This window comes from Cherax quadricarinatus, chromosome 13, assembly GCF_038502225.1.
Source record: "Cherax quadricarinatus isolate ZL_2023a chromosome 13, ASM3850222v1, whole genome shotgun sequence".
NCBI classification, from domain to species: Eukaryota; Metazoa; Arthropoda; class Malacostraca; order Decapoda; family Parastacidae; genus Cherax; species Cherax quadricarinatus.
In genome coordinates this window covers 26,810,916-26,831,230 of record NC_091304.1, presented here as the reverse complement: position 1 = coordinate 26,831,230, position 20,315 = coordinate 26,810,916, and the positions used below count along the sequence as shown (strand labels likewise).

Genomic DNA, 20,315 nt, shown 5'->3' with positions numbered 1-20,315 from the left:
CCGAGTTTTGTACAGCTCCCAACTCAAACAATTATGTAAGTGTATTATTCTAAGTGTACTTTTAGGGGTCTGAAATGGACTAATCTAATTTACATTATTCCTTATGGGAACAAATTCTTTTGGCAACTGCACTCTAACAGCCTTCTGGAACGAAATATGGCCAAAACTCAGGGTACCACTGTACTTGCTACAGCTTCCACCAAGATGGAACATTGTAATAATAAAGTCGTCCCTGCTCCCTGCACTTAGTATCATCTTACATGTTAGTACATAAGAGAAAAATTAAAAACTATCTTATGTTTAAAATCAAGCTTGGGAAGAATAGTCCAAACTGTACTATGTGAAACTATCCAGCTCAAAGCTGGGACCAAGATACATGTGTATGAAATATAATGCACAACCTGTACATAGATTATGAAAACTTAATAAATTATCAGTGAATGAATGAGGTTTCAAAACAGCCACTAATGAGCTGCAACAGTCACTCCTGTCTTACTAATACAGTGGACCCCCGCATAACGATTACCTCCGAATGCGACCAATTATGTTAGTGTATTTATGTAAGTGCGTTTGTACGTGTATGTTTGGGGGTCTGAAATGGACTAATCTACTTCACAATATTCCTTATGGAAATAAATTCGGTCAGTACTGGCACCTGAACATACTTATGGAGTGAAAAAATATCGTTAACCGGGGGTCCACTGTACTCCCCAAAAATTTTTGTAAGCATATGAATTCTGAAATTCACATTGCAAGCTCTTCAATTAACATAATTTTTTCTACATCTGTCTAGTATTAAACTACAGATGTAGTTGACAGAGTGATAGAACATTACAATGTTAATGAGTGCTAAGAGGACATAAGACCCATACATGAAAAAAAAAAAACCATTAATCTGGAGTTACATATATTACAACTTGGGCCAAATTACTTAACAAAACAGAATATCTGAACCATATGAAAAAAAGTAAAAAGTGAGAAAGAGAATAATATTAAGGGAGCCAACACTAGTAGTGACTTCAAGTAACAAGTGGACCGTAGTTGCTACACCATGTATCACAAAATCACTTATATTCATACAGAGTTGTGGAAACTTTAGAAGAAAATACAGTACAGTACTCTACAGTATAAGACAATGACTGACTGTATCTTATAAAATGCTAAACTCATGTGGGACCCTCAGCATAAAGGGGGTGGTGGAAGTTCCTCCCTCCATTCACTAACTATGACCTGGTCTTTGACCAGTCAGGATGACGAATCTTATATGAAAATGAGACACGGTATAACAAAAACCATCAGTTAATTTTGCAATATTAACCCTTTGACTGTTTCGATCGTATATATACGTCTTACAAGCCAGTGTTTCGGACGTGCAGTAGGGCCCCGCTTTACGGCGTTCCACTAATACAGTCATTTCAAATTATGACCAAAACTCGTTATACGGCTCCCCCCACCTGACTTTCGAATACGGTCACCGCGCCCAACCCAGTTTGTTTACATTCTCTGTGAGATCCATAAGCACTAAGTCTCTTCATTATGTCTGGAAACTCCAAAATTTCAAGTGTTTTTAAAAGTTATTTCATATTTTATATATACTCTGATAATTATACTTGTGTATACCTGTACCTAAATAAACTTACACACTGTGCTGGCATGCAGGTACACATTAAAATCAATAAGAGTGTCTTATATCTAGAGACATCATATTAGTAATGATAATAATAATCACTGAGTCTCATTTAAATGTCGTATATTAAGTTAATATACACATTTTCATTAGTCCGTCTATGATGTTTTTTCAAAATTATATAATAAACAAGATGCATAATGTATAAAGATGATAAATACACCCCACAGTAGAATAAATAAACTTCACCCAGTGGCAGCAACAGCAGCGACCTCCAAGCTCCGTACTTTTCTCCAACTATCAGAGCCACCAATGCTCCTATGATGACCTAGTTACAAGCAAAACTGCACTACCCAACGTAGCACGCAAAATGACCAAAGATTACCAACAGTGAAACCTGCAAATCGAAAATAATAGAGATCAAACCCAAAGCAACACCCCACTGCCAGCCGAACAACGTAACCCTAAGCTTTGTATAACTACAACTTCTTAACTACAACAATTCCTGTAGTATTATGAGGCGCAATCTCAGAGGAAACAGCACCAAGGCCAGCAAGAAAACACCAAAAAATCAACTATTCAACAAGTGTAGCCAGGAGGACGCCGGCCCAGCTACCACCCCTCTCACCACCGCTCAGGGCGACACCACAACAATAACAACAAACATGGCTGCCACCAGCTCATCCACCCCTCTCTTCCCCGGATTCAACCTACCAAGTAGTCTCTCAGGTATGACCAACGATCCAGATACCCTAAAGTCATGCATCTCCACCTTAGTTATTGAAAATATGAATCTTCGAGAGACGCTAACAAAACAAGACACCAGGATGACACAACTCGAGAACAAAATCCTCAGTCTTGAACAAAAGTTATCAACACCAGGAATGACTAACTGTGGCAAGACCATCCAAACAGTCATAGATAGCAATGCAGAACAAATAATATCTCTTAATACAAAGGTTGAAGAAGCAGTAAACGAATGGAAGAACAACTTCGATAACCAGTTCAGTGACTACTTTGCACTCCAAGAAGATAAAATTGAACAAGATAAACTATCGGACGCAGTAATAGTTAACAGTCCACTTTTTCCCAGTGATATGAACCAAACAAACAGTAAAGAAATTACTCTCCAGATCATAAAGGACCAAGCAAAAGTTACAGTACCAGAGTCAGAAATAAAGAAAGCCAGGTTACTAGGATCCCATGGTAGAAAAAGTGTTATGCTTAGATTCCACTCACATGACAGGAAAAAAGACTTAATAATTGCATCTATTAAAGTAAAGAAAGAGGTATACATAAACGAGTGTCTTACCAAAAAACGTCAGAACCTCCTGTATAGAGTCAGAAAACTTAAGCGGGAGAATAATGACACAATACACCAATGCTTCACACGGGATGGGAAAATTCTAGTTAGGAAAACGAATGGAGTTCAACTGTACACAATCACGAATGAGAATGATCTATCACGATTTCTCAGGAATACTAATCTTACAGAGAATAACTAAACAATGTCCAACTTAAAAGCCTATGTAGTGTAGTGAATGTTTTGCTCTATTATTGTTCAAATTTCATAGTACAATCTCTTAGTAATTAAATAATCAACTACCTCATTATGTGATTTTACTAGTGAGCATAAGTCACCTTATGTAATTTTCTTATTTACTATTGTTTGCTTAAATATTAGCTGAATTGATACTTTCTCTGTTCATATTACTACCTCATATTTTTTTAAATACTATTAATTGATATTACTTACTAAAATTAATAATTACTATTTTTACTATCAATACAATTTACTCTTAACATTTTTGACATCATTTAATTACCATTATTTGTCTAATTACCATAACCTGTTTTAATACCACATTTACTATCTTAGAGCACTCCTAATTACCTTGTACTGCCAAATAACCTCTAGTATAACTACCAGTGCAATATTGAATCCAATTAACTGTTCTTAAAATTTAATACTTGAAATAAACATTACTTTTTCACTTTTTTTTTTTTTGCTAATTAATCTTTTTTTGTAATCATTATTTTTTATTATTATTATCACACTGGCCGATTCCCACCAAGGCAGGGTGGCCCGAAAAAGAAAAACTTTCACCATCATTCACTCCATCACTGTCTTGCCAGAAGGGTGCTTTACACTACAGTTTTTAAACTGCAACATTAACACCCCTCCTTCAGAGTGCAGGCACTGTACTTCCCATCTCCAGGACTCAAGTAATCATTATTACTTACTAAAATTTTATTAAACACCATATTTACTACCAGTCAATTTTACTTTTGTACATTAATCATTATTTTATACTTTTCATAACATTTTGTTGCCAAATTTTCAAGTTTGTATATTCAATTCCAACCTTTATATTATCCTTTGTACCTGTGTACCTGTGTACCTGTGTACCTGTGTACTTGTGTACCTGTGTACCTGTCTGCCATCTTACTATCATATTATAACCATTGTTATTTTTTACTTTTGGTACTTTAATTTGTGAATTTTATTTTGTCAATTTAAATCTAGTTATACTCTTGATCTTGTTGACAACCTATATCAGACCCTAGTGCAATTGCAAGCACCATTTTAATTTGTATTTTTATATTATAAGTTTATACCTAGTTGTACTTTAGCTCATTCTAGCTCAATACTTAGACAACACCTAAACTAACTATACCTAGTTGTACTTTAGCTCATTCTAGCTCAATACATAGACAACAATAAATTCATTGTATTAGACCTTAGTGCAATTACAAGAGTGAGTCTGGTGCCACTTGTATTTTTTTTTTTTTTTTTTTTTAGTATTAGTTTATACCTAGTTGTACTTTAGCTCATTCTAGCACAACACACAGACAATATAAATTTCATTATGTTTATTAGTGACTATACTCTATATGACCAAAGTGCTTTAGCGGTATACTGATCCAAACCTCCCACCACTACAGAAATCAGCATTAGAACTCACCACATAATACAGGATATAAACAACCACTATTTAAACCTAAAAGATGAATGATCACGTTGACCCTGATCTAAACCTCCATAATCTAACACACAATCAAAACTTATTGGAAAGTAACTGCCTTCATTACACAGCATCACAAGCCAGCACTATCCTGAACACTGCTCAAAGTCTATCAGTTCTTAACTACAACATCAGGTCCTTAAGCAAACACTATGATGACCTCCTGGCACTCCTTGAGTCACTAAAGACACCCTTCTCCTGCATTATTCTTACTGAGACCTGGCTTAAGCAGGACACAATTGATATCTACCCACTACCAGGATACACAGCAATCCACAACTGCAGACCATACCAAGTTGGGGGTGGTACTGCAATCTATTACTCTAACCAACTATCTTGTATTAGCACTAATTGCTTTAGTGATGAGTATGGGGAATACATTTTTGCTAATTTTACTGTAAAAAACCTCAAGACGCCTATAACAGTCGGTGCCATATACCGGATACCCCACACAAACATCCCAAACTTCAGTGAGAATCTAAAGTCACTAATAACAAACAGACAAATGAACAAGCACCACCTTCTCTTAGCTGGAGACTTCAATATCAACCTTGGCCTACCAGATGATCAGACTGTAACTGATTTCATCAACAATATGAACAATGCACTTCTCATTCCAACAATAACTAAACCAACCAGGCTGACTGAGACAAGTGCAACCATAATAGACCACATATGGACCAATATACTAGCCCCCCTTAAATCAGGGATAATCACAGACAGCACTACTGACCACTACCCAACCTTCCTCTTAACAAACATTAGTAAGCCACCACTCGAATACAACAAAGTTTCATTTAGACTCCATGACGAGGCCTCAATAAGGAATTTCACAGCAGACCTAGAGACTGTTGACTGGCCTACAGAATTCTCCAATGCCAATGGTATTGACGACTGGACAGGCATTTTTCTTAACAAAATACTTAGACTATACAACAAACATTGCCCTATAAAAATGAAACAGATCACGAATAAATGGCTTGGTTGCCCATGGCTAACCAGCAGCAATCTGAAATCCATTGATAAGAAACACCAATATAAAAAGCAATATAGACAGGGCTTAATACACAAAGATATTCTTAAACAATATTCAACAGTTCTCACCAAATTAATAAAGAAAGCCAAACAACTGTACTACTCCAGCAGATTCACTGACACAAGAGGAGATATAAAAAAGACCTGGAAAACACTTTCCCAGATTCTGAGGACCCACAAACTGAAGAAAACCAAGAATATTGTTCTAACTAAACCTCATGAAACACCACTGCATCCCACTGACACAGCTAACAAGATAAACGACTTCTTCTCAAACATAGGATCTAATCTCGCCAGTAAAATCCCACGTACCAATGCCCGTGCTGGGGACTACCTAGATGGGAATTTCCCAAATTCCTTCTATCTTGTACCAACTGAGCCCACGGAAGTCACTGCGATCATAAAGTCACTTAAAAATAACTCGGGGAATCTGTCTCACGTCCCACCATTATTGTACAAGCGAGCGGCCCATGTCCTTTCACGTGCTATTACATTACTTTTTAACAAGTCACTAGAAACTAGCACTTTCTCGACACTACTCAAGACAGCAAGGGTTACACCAATACATAAAGGTGGTGACCCTACAGATTTAAACAACTATAGGCCAATATCAAACTTACCATTGCTATCCAAAATCTTCGAGAAACTCGTGCACAGGAGACTATATTCATTTATAACGTCACAAAACATACTCAGCCCCTGCCAATTTGGATTCAGGAAAAATAAAAGCACTAATGATGCAATTATGAAAATACTAGACCTGCTTTACAAAGCATTGGAAAATAAGGAATATCTGCTAGGAATTTTTATTGACCTAAGAAAAGCGTTTGACACAGTAGACCACAGCATCCTACTCCACAAACTTGACCACTATGGTAAAAGAGGCCATGCGCTTGCATATTTTAAATCCTACCTTTCTAATAGGTATCAGTATGTCACCATTAAAGACAGCCTCATCAATACAGCCACTTGATACTGGAGTTCCACAGGGAAGTGTCCTTGGACCCCCTGCTCTTCCTCATTTACATCAATGATCTTCCAAACATATCCCAACACCTGAAACCCATTCTCTTTGCTGACGGCACGACTTATGTCATCTCCCACCCTAATCTTGCCACCCTCAATACCATTGTTAACGGGGAGCTGCTCAATATATCGACTTGGATGACAGCCAATAAACTTACACTTAACACTGGCAAAACCTACTATATTATGTTTGGCAGCAGAGCAGGTGTTGCGCAACTTAACATTAAGATCGACAACACTCTAATTACCAAACATAATGAGGGTAAATTCCTTGGCCTATACCTCGACAACAACCTAAATTTCAGCACCCATATTCAACACATAACAAAAAAAGTATCCAAAACGGTGGGGATCCTCTCCAAGATACGATACTACGTGCCGCAAACTGCCCTTCTCACACTATACCATTCACTTATATATCCATACCTTACCTATGCTATCTGTGCTTGGGATTCAACTGCAGCAACACACCTAAAGCCAATAATAACCCAACAAAAAGCCGCAGTAAGAATAATTGCTAAATCCCATCCCTGGCAACACACCCCCCCACTCTTCATAGATCTAAACTTACTCCCTGTTCAGAACATCCACACTTACTACTGTGCAATCTGTATCTAAAGGACCTTAAATTCCAATATTAACCTTGACCTAAAACACTTTCTTGATAGTTGTGACAGGATCCACAGGCATAACACCAGACACAAACATCTCTATGACATTCCCCGTGTTCGACTAAATCTTTACAAAAATTCAATGTATTTCAAAGGACCTAAAATCTGGAACACCCTACCTGAAAACTCTAGAACTGCAGACACATTCATCACTTTCAAAACTACAGTTAGAAAACATCTTATCTCCCTGATCCACCCTGACAACTAACTACACGATAACCACCTGGTGGTTCAAAATTACACTCACTCACCCACTGACTATAAACCCAGAAATACTAATCTTAATCTTAAAATAATAAATCCTAACTAGTCATAAGTTTGCCTATGTTACTCAAATATAGACACCTTGTATTGTGCCAAAACAAAAGCATTCACATTGCTAAACTCAAAATTATGATGTAGTCACTTAGCCTTAATACTATACTCTGTAAGGACTTAATATTAAGAATTAATCTAAGTCTGCTCGAAATGCCTAGCCATGCTAGGTGTCCTAGCGGCCCCCTCTGTAATTAGTATTTTATAACATGTACACAACACAATACCCAAAACCTGTAAACTCCACATTGTAACCATTATAGAGAATAAACTTGAATTGAATTGAATTGAATAAATATGAGATGTGGTAGCCAGACGACTTGCACAAATGACGCCATATTAAAAATGATAATAATAATAATAATAGTAGGTTGGTAGACAGCAACTACCCAGGGAAGTACTACCGTCCTGCCAGATGACTGTGAAACAGAAACCTGTAACTGTTTTGCATGATGGTAGGATTGCTGGTTTCTTTTTTCTGTCTCATAAACATGCTAGATAACAGGGATATCTTGCTACTCCTACTTACACTTTGGTCACACTTCACAGACACGCACATGCATATATATATACATACATCTAGGTTTTTCTCCTTTTTCTAAATAGCTCTTGTTCCTCTTTATTTCTTCTATTGTCTATGGGGAAGTGGAAAAGAATCTTTCCTCCGTAAGCCATGCGTGTCGTATGAGGCGACTAAAATGCCGGGAGCAATGGGCTAGTAACCCCTTCTCCTGTAGACATTTACTAAAAAAGAGAAGAAGAAAAACTTTATAAAACTGGGATGCTTAAATGTGCGTGGATGTAGTGCGGATGACAAGAAACAGATGATTGCTGATGTTATGAATGAAAAGAAGTTGGATGTCCTGGCCCTAAGCGAAACAAAGCTGAAGGGGGTAGGAGAGTTTCGGTGGGGGGAAATAAATGGGATTAAATCTGGAGTATCTGAGAGAGTTAGAGCAAAGGAAGGGGTAGCAGTAATGTTGAATGATCAGTTATGGAAGGAGAAAAGATAATATGAATGTGTAAATTCAAGAATTATGTGGATTAAAGTAAAAGTTGGATGTGAGAAGTGGGTCATAATAAGAGTGTATGCAGCTGGAGAAGAGAGGAATGCAGAGGAGAGAGAGAGATTTTGGGAGATGTTAAGTGAATGTATAGGAGCCTTTGAACCAAGTGAGAGAGTAATTGTGGTAGGGGATCTGAATGCTAAAGTAGGAGAAACTTTTAGAGAGGGTGTGGTAGGTAAGTTTGGGGTGCCAGGTGTAAACGATAATGGGAGCCCTTTGATTGAACTTTGTATAGAAAGGGGTTTAGTTATAGGTAATACATATTTTAAGAAAAAGAGGATAAATAAGTATACAAGATATGATGTAGGGCGAAATGACAGTAGTTTGTTGGATTATGTATTGGTAGATAAAAGACTGTTGAGTAGACTTCAGGATGTACATGTTTATAGAGGGGCCACAGATATATCAGATCACTTTCTAGTTGTACCTACACTGAGAGTAAAAGGTAGATGGGATACAAGGAGAATAGAAGCATCAGGAAAGAGAGAGGTGAAGGTTTATAAACTAAAAGAGGAGGCAGTTAGGGTAAGATATAAACAGCTATTGGAGGATAGATGGGCTAATGAGAGCATAGGCAATGGGGTCGAAGAGGTATGGGGTAGGTTTAAAAATGTAGTGTTAGAGTGTTCAGCAGAAGTTTGTGGTTACAGGAAAGTGGGTGCGGGAGGGAAGAGGAGCGATTGGTGGAACGATGATGTGAAGAGAGTAGTAAGGGAGAAAAAGTTAGCATATGAGAAGTTTTTACAAGGTAGAAGTGATGAAAGGAGGGAAGAGTATATGGACAAAAAGAGAGAGGTTAAGAGAGTGGTGAAGCAATGTAAAAAGAGAGCACATGAGAGAGTGGGTGAGATGTTATCAACAAATTTTGTTGAAAATAAGAAAAAGTTTTGGAGTGAGATTAACAAGTTAAGAAAGCCTAGAGAACAAATGGATTTGTCAGTTAAAAATAGGAGAGGAGAGTTATTAAATGGAGAGTTAGAGGTATTGGGAAGACGGAGGGAATATTTTGAGGAATTGTTAAATGTTGATGAAGATAGGGAAGCTGTGATTTCGTGTATAGGGCAAGGAGGAACAACATCTTGTAGGAGTGAGGAAGAGCCAGTTGTGAGTGTGGGGGAAGTTCGTGAGGCAGTAGGTATAATGAAAAGGGGTAAGGCAGCCGGGATTGATGGGATAAAGATAGAAATGCTAAAAGCAGGTGGGGATATAGTTTTGGAGTGGTTGGTGCAATTATTTAATAAATGTATGGAAGGGGGTAAGGTACCTAGGGATTGGCAGAGAGCATGCATAGTTTCTTTGTATAAAGGCAAAGGGGATAAAAGAGAGTGCAAAAATTATAGGGGGATAAGTCTGTTGAGTATACCTGGCAAAGTGTATGGTAGAGTTATTATTGAAAGAATTAAGAGTAAGACGGAGAATAGGATAGCAGATGAACAAGGAGGCTTTAGGAAAGGTAGGGGGTGTGTGGACCAGGTGTTTACAGTGAAACATATAAGTGAACAGTATTTAGATAAGGCTAAAGAGGTCTTTGTGGCATTTATGGATTTGGAAAAGGCGTATGACAGGGTGGATAGGGGGATAATGTGGGATATGTTGCAGGTGTATGGTGTAGGAGGTAGGTTACTGAAAGCAGTGAAGAGTTTTTACGAGGATAGTGAGGCTCAAGTTAGAGTATGTAGGAAAGAGGGAAATTATTTCCCAGTAAAAGTAGGCCTTAGACAAGGATGTGTGATGTCACCGTGGTTGTTTAATATATTTATAGATGGGGTTGTAAGAGAAGTAAATGCGAGGGTCTTGGCAAGAGGCGTGGAGTTAAAAGATAAAGAATCACACATAAAGTGGGAGTTGTCACAGTTGCTCTTTGCTGATGACACTGTGCTCTTGGGAGATTCTGAAGAGAAGTTGCAGAGATTGGTGGATGAATTTGGTAGGGTGTGCAAAAGAAGAAAATTGAAAGTGAATACAGGAAAGAGTAAGGTTATGAGGATAAAAAGATTAGGTGATGAAAGATTGGATATCAGATTGGAGGGAGAGAGTATGGAGGAGGTGAATGTATTCAGATATTTGGGAGTGGACGTGTCAGCGGATGGGTCTATGAAAGATGAGGTGAATCATAGAATTGATGAGGGGAAAAGGGTGAGTGGTGCACTTAGGAGTCTGTGGAGACAAAGAACTTTGTCCTTGGAGGCAAAGAGGGGAATGTATGAGAGTATAGTTTTACCAACGCTCTTATATGGGTGTGAAGCATGGGTGATGAATGTTGCAGCGAGGAGAAGGCTGGAGGCAGTGGAGATGTCATGTCTGAGAACAATGTGTGGTGTGAATATAATGCAGAGAATTCGTAGTTTGGAAGTTAGGAGGAGGTGCGGGATTACCAAAACTGTTGTCCAGAGGGCTGAGGAAGGGTTGTTGAGGTGGTTCGGACATGTGGAGAGAATGGAGCGAAACAGAATAACTTCAAGAGTGTATCAGTCTGTAGTGGAAGGAAGGCGGGGTAGGGGTCGGCCTAGGAAAGGTTGGAGGGAGGGGGTAAAGGAGGTTTTGTGTGCGAGGGGTTTGGACTTCCAGCAGGCATGCGTGAGCGTGTTTGATAGGAGTGAATGGAGACAAATGGTTTTTAATACTTGACGTGCTGTTGGAGTGTGAGCAAAGTAACATTTATGAAGGGGTTCATTGAAACCGGCAGGCCGGACTTGAGTCCTGGAGATGGGAAGTACAGTGCCTGCACTCTGAAGGAGGGGTGTTAATGTTGCAGTTTTAAAACTGTAGTGTAAAGCACCCTTCTGGCAAGACAGTGATGGAGTGAATGATGGTGAAAGTTTTTCTTTTTCGGGCCACCCTGCCTTGGTGGGAATCGGCCAGATAAAAAAAAAAAAAAAAAAAAAAAAAAAAATAATAATAATAATAATAATAATGATCACCGAGTCTCATTAAATGTCGTATATTACGTTAATATGCACATTTTCATTAATCCATCCATGACATTTTTTTCAAAATTATATAATAAACATGATACATAACATATAAAGATGATAAATACACCTCACAATAGAATAAATAAACATAAATATGAGAGGTCGTAGCCAGATAACTTGTACAAGCGATGGCAAGAATAACATTTTCTCTAGTCTGACATAAGAGAAAATGTGTTACTGGGGGTAACTGTAGAAAATTATTCCTTTCGTATGTAAGTTTATTCAGGTATACACAAATACAGTTACATAGCAGCATATGTGTAGAGAACCTAGGATAACCTAAAAAAGTCAGAGTGACTTATTTCCATTGTCTTCACTCAGAGCGTCATTTCTTCTAAAAATGGTGTTACATGAGAATGAGAGTGTTCTTCTTTATATATTCTACCGTATCAATGTAGAGACAACTTGTACACAATGTAACTTGTAGAAAAACCAGATGTGTACACTTTGTTTGTTTACAAAACTTACGTTTGCCTGGTTTGTTTACATAACACTGCACCTGTCCTCCCTCATGTACTCATTCTCTCTCTCTCACTTATTCGTTTTATCTCATTTAATCACCCCTGACCCTACATTAAGACTACAAATATTTTAAGGTAAGTAATGAGTGGACTGTACAGTGGACCCTCGACCAACGATGGCATCGTCTAACGTTAAGTCCGACTAGCGGTACATTTTAACGCAAAAATTTTGCCTCGACTAATGCTAAAAAACTCGACCAACACAATTCGTTCCGTCTGAGACGCGTCCACTTGTGTCCAGTGTTTACAAGCCAGCCAGCCACCGCGGTCCCATCCAAACATACAATCGGAACATTTCATATTATCACAGCGTTTTTAGTGATTGCACCTGCAAAATAAGTCACCATGGGCCCCAAGAAAGCTTCTAGTGCCAACCCTACAGCAAAAAGGGTGAGAATTACTATGGATATGAAGAAAGAGATCATTGCTAAGTATGAAAGTGGAGTGTGTGTCTCCGAGCTGGCCAGGTTGTACACAAAACCCCAATGAACCATCGCTGCTATTGTGGCCAAGAAAACGGCAATCAAGGAAGCTGTTCTTGCCAAAGGTGCAACTATGTTTTCGAAACTGAGATCGCAAGTGATAGAAGATGTTGAGAGACTGTTATTGGTGTAGATAAATGAAAAACAGATAGCAGGAAATAGCATCTCTCAAGCGATCATATGTGAAAAGGCTAGGAAGTTGCATGAGGATTTAATTAGATAAATGCCTGCAACTAGTGGTGATGTGAGTGAATTTAAGGCCAGCAAAGGTTGGTTTGAGAGATTTAAGAATCGTAGTGGCATACATAGTGTGATAAGGCATGGTGAGGCTGCCAGTTCGGACCAAAAAGCAGCTGAAAAATATGTGCAGGAATTCAAGGAGTACATAGACAGTGAAGAATTGAAACCTGAACAAGTGTTTAATTGTGACACTGACAATGTTGTGAAACACTTTAGGAATGTCATAAAGGAACGGGAGGTACAGGTGTCTATGGACAGATATGTTGTGCGACAGAGGTCCAGTGACTCTCAAGCTGGTCCTTATTTTATTATTTTTTTTATCACACTGGCTGATTCCCACCAAGGCAGAGTGGCCCAAAAAAGAAAAACTTTCACCATCATTCACTCCATCACTGTCCTGCCAGAAGGGTGCTTTACACTACAGTTTTTAAACTGCAACATTAACACCCCTCCTTCAGAGTGCAGGCACTGTACTTCCCATCTCCAGGACTCAAGTCCGGCCTGCCGGTTTCCCTGAACCCCTTCATAAATGTTACTTTGCTCACACTCCAACAGCACGTCAAGTATTAAAAACCATTTGTCTCCATTCAATCCTATCAAACACGCTCACGCATGCCTGCTGGAAGTCCAAGCCCCTCGCACACAAAACCTCCTTTACCCCCTCCCTCCAACCTTTCCTAGGCCGACCCCTACCCCGCCTTCCTTCCACTACAGACTGATACTCGCTTGAAGTCACTCTGTTTCGCTTCATTCTCTCTACATGTCCGAACCACCTCAACAACCCTTCCTCAGCCCTCTGGACAACAGTTTTGGTAATCCCGCACCTCCTCCTAACTTCCAAACTATGAATTCTCTGCATTATATTCACACCACACATTGCTCTCAGACATGACATCTCCACTGCCTCCAGCCTTCTCCTCGCTGCAACATTCATCACCCATGCTTCACACCCATATAAGAGCATTGGTAAAACTATACTCTCATACATTCCCCTCTTTGCCTCCAAGGACAAAGTTCTTTGTCTCCACAGACTCCTAAGTGCACCACTCACCCTTTTCCCCTCATCAATTCTATGATTCACCTCATCTTTCATAGACCCATCCGCTGACACATCCACTCCCAAATATATGAATACATTCACCTCCTCCATACTCTCTCCCTCCAATCTGATATCCAATCTTTCATCACCTAATCTTTTTGTTATCCTCATAACCTTACTCTTTCCTGTATTCACTTTTAATTTTCTTCTTTTGCACACCCTACCAAATTCATCCACCAATCTCTGCAACTTCTCTTCAGAATCTCCCAAGAGCACAGTGTCATCAGCAAAGAGCAACTGTGACAACTCCCACTTTATGTGTGATTCTTCATCTTTTAACTCCATGCCTCTTGCCAAGACCCTCGCATTTACTTCTCTTACAACCCCATCTATAAATATATTAAACAACCACGGTGACATCACACATCCTTGTCTAAGGCCTACTTTTACTGGGAAATAATTTCCCTCTTTCCTACATACTCTAACTTGAGCCTCACTATCCTCGTAAAAACTCTTCACTGCTTTCAGTAACCTACCTCTTACACCATCCACCTGCAACATCTGCCACATTGCCCCCCTATCCACCCTGTCATACGCCTTTTCCAAATCTATAAATGCCACAAAGACCTCTTTAGCCTTATCTAAATACTGTTCACTTATATGTTTCACTGTAAACACCTGGTCCACACACCCCCTACCTTTCCTAAAGCCTCCTTGTTCATCTGCTATCCTATTCTCCATCTTACTCTTAATTCTTTCAATAATAACTCTACCATACACTTTACCAGGTATACTCAACAGACTTATCCCCCTATAATTTTTGCACTCTCTTTTGTCCCCTTTGCCTTTATACAAAGGAACTATGCATGCTCTCTGCCAATCCCTAGGTACCTTACCCTCTTCCATACATTTATTAAATAATTGCACCAACCGCTCCAAAACTATATCCCCACCTGCTTTTAACATTTCTATCTTTATCCCATCAATCCCGGCTGCCTTACCCCCTTTCATTACTGGTCCTAGTGGCATTAAAAGAAGAAGGGAAGTAACCCTGGAAAAGGCCTTGACACCTCAAGTCCTAACGGAAGGGAATTCCCCTTCTAAACACTAACACCATCCACAGTCTCCCCTCCTTCCATCCCATCAATCATCACCAGATCTTCAATAAAGGTAAGTGTCATGTAATTGTACATGTCTTCTTCAGTTTGTGTGTATTAAAATTAATATTTCATGTGGTAAAAATTTTTTTTCAATACTTTTGGGTGTCTTGCACGGATTAATTTGATTTCCATTACAGTGGAACCTCAGAAATCGAACTGCTCCCAACACGACCAATTATGTAAATGTATTTTTGTAAGTGCTTTTATAAGTGTATTTTTGAGGGTCTGAAATGGACTAATCTAATTTACATTATTCCTGATGGGAATAAATTCATTCGGTAAAGGCACTCGAACAGCCTTCTGGACCAAAGAAAGTTTGATATTTGAGGTTCCACTGTATTTCTTATGGGGAAAATTAACTCGACTAACGATAATTTCGATTAACGATGAGCTCTCAGGAACGGATTAATATCGTTGGTCGAGGGTCCACTGTATATGCATTTTATCGCTCTGGGCTGCTTAACCCTTTGAGGGTCGGTAGGCCCTCTCCAAGACTCGTTCTCAGGGTCGGCCAAATTTAAAAAAAAAAAAATTATTTTTTCTTATGAAAAGATAGAGAATCTTTTCCCGATCATATTGACACCAAAAGTATGAAATTTGATGGAAAACGTACGGAATAATGCTCTCGCGAAGTTAGCGGTCTCGACGATGTTTACGCATCGGCGATTTTGCCCACTTTGAGCCCTATTTTCGGCCAATTCCAGTGTACTAGTCGACAAAAATCATAACTATTTCTCTAAAACTCTATTTTTTCTATTGAATGAGTACAAGAAACCACCCATTTACTGATTTCAACTATCCAATACATTGGTCAGAATTTAGCAATTTTGCCAATTTCACACAAATTTCAAAAGATGCCAATTTCCAAATAGGGTCCAGAATAAACAAGAAAGACATTCCTGGCACTAAAATAACATTTCCTCTGTTCGTTAGTCACATCCACAGGCCCCTCTTATATTTCTTTGGTTTTCCACTTTCAATTTTTATTCTTACAAAAAATAGAAGATTTACTGTTATGCAGACTGCTGCATTAGTGTAGAAATGGTATAAATAATATCAGCGCACTTGTGAAAGAATATTAGACTCACCAGTTGACGTGTATTGGACGCTTGGCATGATTTGTTTACTTTTGAACTTTGTTAAAAATCGAACATTTCTGCTACTTTGAGCTCAATTTCAAGGTACTTTTCATTGTAAAACCAGTCAAAATCATCTCAATTTCTGTAATATGTCTTCAATTCTATAAAATGAGACCAAGAAAACTAGAATACAACAATAAATACCATACGAAAATACAGTGCAAAGTCGCTGTTTTATTCCAAAAACACGGTCAAAGTTTTTTTTTTTTCTCATCATGCACTGTGTGCTGCAGGATTTTTTTTATACTGCGCACACTGACCACATAGACCCATTCTTTCATATGTATGCCTACCAGCTTCCTCCCACTAGATTTGAGGGTGCTAGAATTTAGGCATGTACTAGTACGTCAAAAACCCTGGGTCGTAAGCCGTACTAGTACGGCCGAAACCCTCAAAGGGTTAAATATCATAAAATATTATGTGTGGGTGGAATGGCCTGGTATGGTAGCCTGGCTGACTACCATACATACCACACTTGATTTCTTACAATAAATACTACTTGTCTCACCCTAGATTAAGACTATAAATATTCTAAGGTAAGTAATGAGTGCACTATGTGTGCATTGTACTTTGTTTTTTGACGCCTAGTTCTATTGCTAACTTACTATATGTTAGTGTAAACTTGTTATTTAGTATTTGTATGCATTTATAAGTTAAAAAAAGGGTGTTCCACTTTACGGTGATTTCCGCTTTACGGCGGTAGCCTGGAACCTAACCTGCCATATAAGTGGGGCCCTACTGTATATATACTCAATAATTCTAGCGGCTTCAAATCAAGCAGGATAAAGCTGTTAGGCCCACATGTGAGAGAATGGGTCTGTGTGGTCAGTGTGCACTGTATAAAAAAATCCTGCAGCACACATTGCATAATGAGAAAAAAAAACTCCAACTGTGTTTTTGGATTAAAACGCTGACTTTGAGGTGTATTTTCGTATTGTATTTATGTTGTATTCTCATTTTCTTGGTCTCATTTGATAGAATGGAGAACATATTACAGAAATATGATTAGTTTCACAATGAAAACAACCTTGAAATTGAGCTCAAAGTAGTGGAAATGTTCGATTTTTACCAATGTTCAAGAGTAAGCAAATCACACCACACGTCCAATACATGTCAACTGGGGAATCTAATATTCTTTCACTAGTGCACTGATATTATTTATACCATTTTTACAATAATGCAGTAGTCTGCATAACATTAAATCTTCTGTTTTTTTGTGTGAATAAAAAATCAAAATAGAAAGCAAGAGTAATATAAGAGGGGCCTGGAGACATGACTATTGAACAGAGGATATGTTATTTTAGTGCCAAGAATGTCTACATTGTTTATTCTGGACCCTATTTTGAAACTGGCATCTTTTGAAATTTGTGTGAAATTGGCCAAACTGCCAATTTCTGACCACTTTATTGGGTAGTTGAAATTGGTAAATGGGCTGTTTCTTGTACTCAGTTGATAGATAAAATGGACTTCTAAAGAAATAGCTGAGTTTGGTCGACTGGAATAATGGAATTGGCCGAAAATAGGGCTCAAAGTCGGCAAAATCGCCAATGTGTATACATCACCAAGATCGCTAACTTTGCAGGAGCGTAATTCCGTAAGTTTTCAATAAAATTTCGTACTTTTGGTGTCATTACTATTGGGAAAAGATTCTCTATTATTTCACAAGAAAAATAATTTTTTTTTTCCAAAAATTTTTCAGAAAGGGGAGTGCGACAATCAAAGGATTGACATGAGCAGCAGGAATCGCAAGAAACTAAGATACTAAAGTGCCACTGAAGGTCAAGAATTTAGTATAAAAATGTAAACAATAAGAGTTCTGGGCAATAATATACAGACATGGAAAATAAATCAGATGTAGCAAGCTTCAGTGAAAAATAAGCGACAATGTTGTGGTTGGAAAAATAAACTGGAAATGGAAATTAAGTGACCGTTCAGTTTGTCCAGGACCATCATCAAGTTACTTGCAATGCAATAATAGTTCAAAACAGAATGAAAAGCATCACCAAGTTTCTATTTCAGTATTGCAGGTTAGTTACGAACCATACTTCAGTGATGAAGAGAGGTCACAAAATTGACCTGGGCAGCAGCAGCAGCCCAGGTCAAACACCATAAAAGAGTAGTCACAAATTATGATTAATAGTACAATACATAAACTGTAGTACAGTACAAACACAAGCCACACTGTTTGCTTAAGTATACAGGTCCCCCTCAACATTCGCAAGTGTTAGGGGATCAAGAGCCTTGCGAATGTTGAAAAATCGCGAATGTTTGGTGCCCCAATATATTGTAGGGAAATATAATACAATACTTCTTCCTTAACTTGTTGAACTATGAACAATCATAAAATACATGAAAACGTCGTAAATTGTACTAAATACATACATGTTATGGTTTAATAACAGGTATGTTATTAAATACCACAGACTCCACCACTGCCTCCACTTCCTCGACCACTGCGAGTCCCTACTACCCTCCCTCCAACCCCCCCAACTGGCAGCCAGCCCTCCTACCAGTGTGGTGAGAGTTTTGTTTGTTCATTATTTACTATTAAACTACAGTATAAATAATGTAAACGCATTCATGACTGCATATTGGAATGACTATTCGGACAGGTATTGGACGGTGACATCATGTGTTGACTCTTGAACACAGCAAAGGATCAAACATTTCTGCTACTGCTAATAATAACAATAGTAGTAGTAGTAATAATACTACTACTAATAATAATAAATTATAATAATAATAAATACGACAGAATTGAAGAAGGAAATTGTACAAAAATACGAAGGAGTGGTTGGCACATCTTCAGTGTGGCTTTGTTTATGCTGGAGTGAGCATTAGTCTCCGTGCTCTTCTAAACATTTCACAACAATTGTGCTTGTAGATTGAGTGTGACTGGAGTGGTAGAGGCAGTGGTTGGGGAAGCGGTTGAGGCATTGGGTGAGGCAGTGGTTGAGGCAGTGGGTGAGGCAGTGGTTGAGGCAATGGTAGAGGCAGTGCGTGAGGCAGTGGTTGAGTCAGCAGTTGAGGCAATGGTAGAGGCAGTGGTTGAGGCAGTGGGTGAGGCAGTGGGTGAGGCAGTGGTTGAGGCAATGGTAGAGGCAGTGCATGAGGCAGTGGACCCCCGCATACCGTTGGCATCACATAACGTTAAATCCACATACCGATACATTTTATCGCTAAGATTTTGCCTCGCATACCGCTAAAAAACCCGCTCAACACTATTCGTCCGAGACACGTCTAACGTGCGGCCTGAGCCAGCCTCACATGTTCTGCCGGTGGCACTGTTTACAAGCCAGCCTCCGCGGTAACATCCAAGCATACAATCGTAACATTTTGTATTATTACAGTGTTTTTGGTGATTTTATCTGCAAAATAAATGACCATGGGCCCCAAGAAAGCTTCTAGTGCCAACCCTGTGGTAAAAAGGGTGAGAAATATTATCGAAATACTGTGGTACCATGGTCAACTGCTGATGCTGCTGCTGCTGTAGCACTGTCAGCTGCTGCTGCTGCTGTAGCACCGTCAGCTGCTGCTGCTGCTGCTGTACCACAGTCAGCTGCTGCTGCTGCTGTAGTACTGTCTGCTGCTGCTGCTGCTGTAGTACCATCTGCTGCTGCTGTAGCATCGTCTGCTGCTGCTGTAGCACTGTCAGCTGCTGCTGCTGCTGCTGCACTGTCAGCTGCTGCTGCTGCTGATGCTACTGCACTGTCAGCTGCTGCTGCTGCTGCTGTAGCACTGTCAGCTGCTGCTGCTGCTGTAGCACTGTCAGCTGCTGCTGCTGCTGCTGTACCACTGTCAGCTGCTACTGCTGCTGTAGTACTGTCTGCTGCTGCTGTTGCTGCTGTAGTACCGTCTGCTGCTGCTGTAGTACCGTCTGCTGCTGCTGTAGCATCGTCTGCTGCTGCTGTAGCATCGTCTGCTGCTGCTGTAGCACTGTCAGCTGCTGCTGCTGCTGCTGCACTGTCAGCTGCTGCTGCTGCTGATGCTAC

The 20,315-nt window shown here is 39.2% G+C and overlaps 1 protein-coding gene across 1 annotated transcript in view; it reads right to left on the bottom strand.

Moving 5' to 3' along the window:
- RhoGAP102A (Rho GTPase activating protein at 102A) overlaps positions 1–20,315 on the bottom strand; it is a gene marked incomplete at its 5' end in the record, with an annotated part of 146,625 nt that overhangs the window by 8,864 nt on the left and 117,446 nt on the right.